This window comes from Carlito syrichta, unplaced genomic scaffold (assembly GCF_000164805.1).
Source record: "Carlito syrichta isolate Samal-C Ts95f unplaced genomic scaffold, Tarsius_syrichta-2.0.1 Scaffold76748, whole genome shotgun sequence".
Lineage (NCBI taxonomy): Eukaryota > Metazoa > Chordata > Mammalia > Primates > Tarsiidae > Carlito > Carlito syrichta.
The window spans coordinates 83,722-86,682 of record NW_007020844.1 but is presented as its reverse complement, the minus strand read 5'-3'; positions in this window follow the sequence as shown (position 1 = coordinate 86,682).

Sequence of the window (2,961 nt, the reverse complement as noted above, 5' to 3'; positions counted from 1 at the left end):
AGCCTCGCCCCCCTCCCCGTCCCCCTCGCGCGGGCTGGGGCGCCCCGCCTGGCTCCCGCCGCCGGTTCCCGCTGGGAGATCCGGATTCAGCCCCCATGGGGACGTTGCGGCCATCATCCGGCCCTCCTCTCCCTGCGGTGTGCAGGGGCCGTCCCCGCTCTCGCTTGGCTTGAGGGCTCTGCTCGCGGAGGGTGGGGGACACCCCTGAAGACACGCGTCACCCTGGAAGGGCTGTGCCCAGAGGGTGGAGATCCCTGCCCGGGAGCCTGTCTGCCTGGGCTTGAACATCCTCCATTCACTGCTGTGAGTTCTTAGATTCCAGTCTCCCCCTCTGCAAATTCCAGTGTGATCTCAGATGCCAGCCTCCTCTCTGTAAAATCGAGATGTGAGGATTACACTACACATCTGTAAAGCCCCTGACAGGGCTCGCCCAGGGCAAGCACTGTTTGATTAGATCATAATTGCCGACACGACTTATTGGGCCCTTACTAGGCACCAGGCAGGGTGCTAAGCCTTTAGCATAAGACGGCACCGCTAATCCTCTCAGCGTGATCCGGAAGAGGGATGAGCCCTATTCTGGGGACCAGAGGTTGAGGCTCAGAGAAGCAAAGTCACCTAAGGTTGCAGAGCGGGTGAGAGAGAGAGCTGGGACTTGAACCTAGATTTGAACCCTGTTCTAGCATGAATGTTCCTGCTCTCGCCCCTGCATCACCCAGGGGCAGCTCTGATTTGGGAGAAGGGAGGACAGCACAGAGCTTGAACCTGGCATCCCACCCCGTGTACTTAACGCTCTTTCCACAATCCCCGCTGTTCTGAGGTGGAGATCCTGAGGCATCAAGGGGACAGTGACACCAGTATGTGTCAAAGGAGGGGTGCAGGGGCAGAGCGAGCCTTAGAAACAGTAAATGCTGCAGGAATGTTGGTGCCAGGGCCTCACTCTCCTGGCTGTCACAGTTTAGCTAGTGCCCTGTCCCTCTCCTCTGGGCAATGGCATCATTGTTGATTGCATTCTCAACTGATGGATTAACACGAGAGCAGTCTCTTGAAATGAGGGCCATATGCTTATCAGCTCATCCTCTATTTTTGAATCTCCAGACACTATTTCCTCTGGGTTTTATCAGCATGCATCAAAATAAAAAAGGGGGCCAGGAACCTTTTCATGTTCTGGAAGAATCTCACACAGAAGCGGGGAAGTGGCATGCCACACAGCGGCCTCCGGCCATCTGGAAGCCCTGTGAGTTCCAGTGGCCATGGGGCAGACACACACGGACGCATACATGGCCTCTTCCCTTCCAAGCAGCTCTGTGTCACCATCGCGGCTGTCTGGGGCCTTTTCACGAGTTTGTCTGCCTTGAATGCCAGCGTGGCGGGGAGGGAGACTGGGTGCCGGGTTTTGGCTACACTGATTGAAGATCACCATTCCCCAAATACCTTGAGAGTCTGGCAGTCTTTCTAATTTTATTTTGCGTATGGGTGTGAGGTGGGAAGGTGTGTGTCTGAATTTGTGTGTGAGGGGAGGAGGAGAGAGAGAGAGAGAAGCTGAGCGAACGTGGGTAGCTGCTAGTGGGGGAAGGGAGCCTTCAGCCAGGAGAGAGGAGCTCGCGGAAGCACAAAGGGACAGGACAGTTATTTACTTGGGAATATCGTTTATCGACAGAAAAAGACACAAAGGCTTCGAATCTGAAGCTAGTTGCTTCTTAGCCTCTGCCTTGAGGAGCAAAAGGAGGGACAGCCAAGTGTTTTGTTTTTCTCCCTGACAAAGTCAATGGGGAGTTCGATCTGAACATTTCCTTGGATTCTGGCCTCAGTAGAGTTCAGAAGCCTAAGAACAAACATTTTGTTGCTACTCAGTGACTGGAAGACCTTGAGAAAAATCACTGAACCGCTCTGCTCTCAGTGTTCCCATCCACGCAATGGGAATCTCGACGTTACTTCGTGGCGATGTCATCACACGGGATAATGGCATGTAAGTGCCTGAGTTCTGGCAGGAGTCTGGACAGCGTTCATTTCTCCCATACTCTCTCCATCTTTAAAGAGGAATTCTGTCTTTATACACAGTGCTACCTTCTCTTTCCGATGAAATGAGAGCACCCGACCTATGTTGGAAATATTTTGGGGTGTCTTCCGTACCCCCAAAAGGATGATTTTCCCAGAGTAGACACTGAGCAGCAGTGGTACGACCGATAAGTTGATGCTGGTCTGTCTCTGGAAGAAAAAGCTACACACTGATGTCTCTGAAACGTCTGGTGAGGACACAGTGGTCATTGATCTTGCATCTTGCCTCCGCCCACCCTGACTGTCATTGCATCCTCCATAAACAGTGTCAGAAAATAATCTATAAACCACACTCACCACTGCCTTTGTTGTCCATTCCATAGTGAGGCTATGACTTTACCAGCAGGAGGCCGCATGGGGACAGGGACGCCAGGGATGTGGACAAACCTCGAATGGCAGCCAAACACTTTTCCGGAGACCCGAGCCTTACTTCTTGCTATTTGGGGGTGTTATTTGAATACAGTGAATTCCCTTCCAAGTAAAAATTGTTCCATTTTGCCCCAAAAGGTTGTCTACTAAGAGAAACCCATGAAGCCACAGCTCCTCCCCTGAGTGGGGAGCCCCGCTCCCATGTCTGCAGGGCCCTACAAATCCCCAGATGTTCTGGATGGAGGTTTCCAAGATGCTAGCCGCTGCACTTAAGAAGACTGGTGGGAGTTTCTTTCATCCTCACACTCTCATTTCAGATAGATCAGGGAGAAAGGTTCACTGAGGTTCTGAAATTAATATTTTTTTTTTGAGTTGGGGTCTCACTCTGTTGCCCAGACTGGAGTGCAGTGACACAACCACAACTCCACCACAGCTTGCCACAGCCTCAAACTCCTGGCCTCAAGCAGCAATCCTCCCGCCTCAGCCTCCCGAGTAACTGGGACTTCATACAGGCTGTCACTACCAGACCCGGCTAAT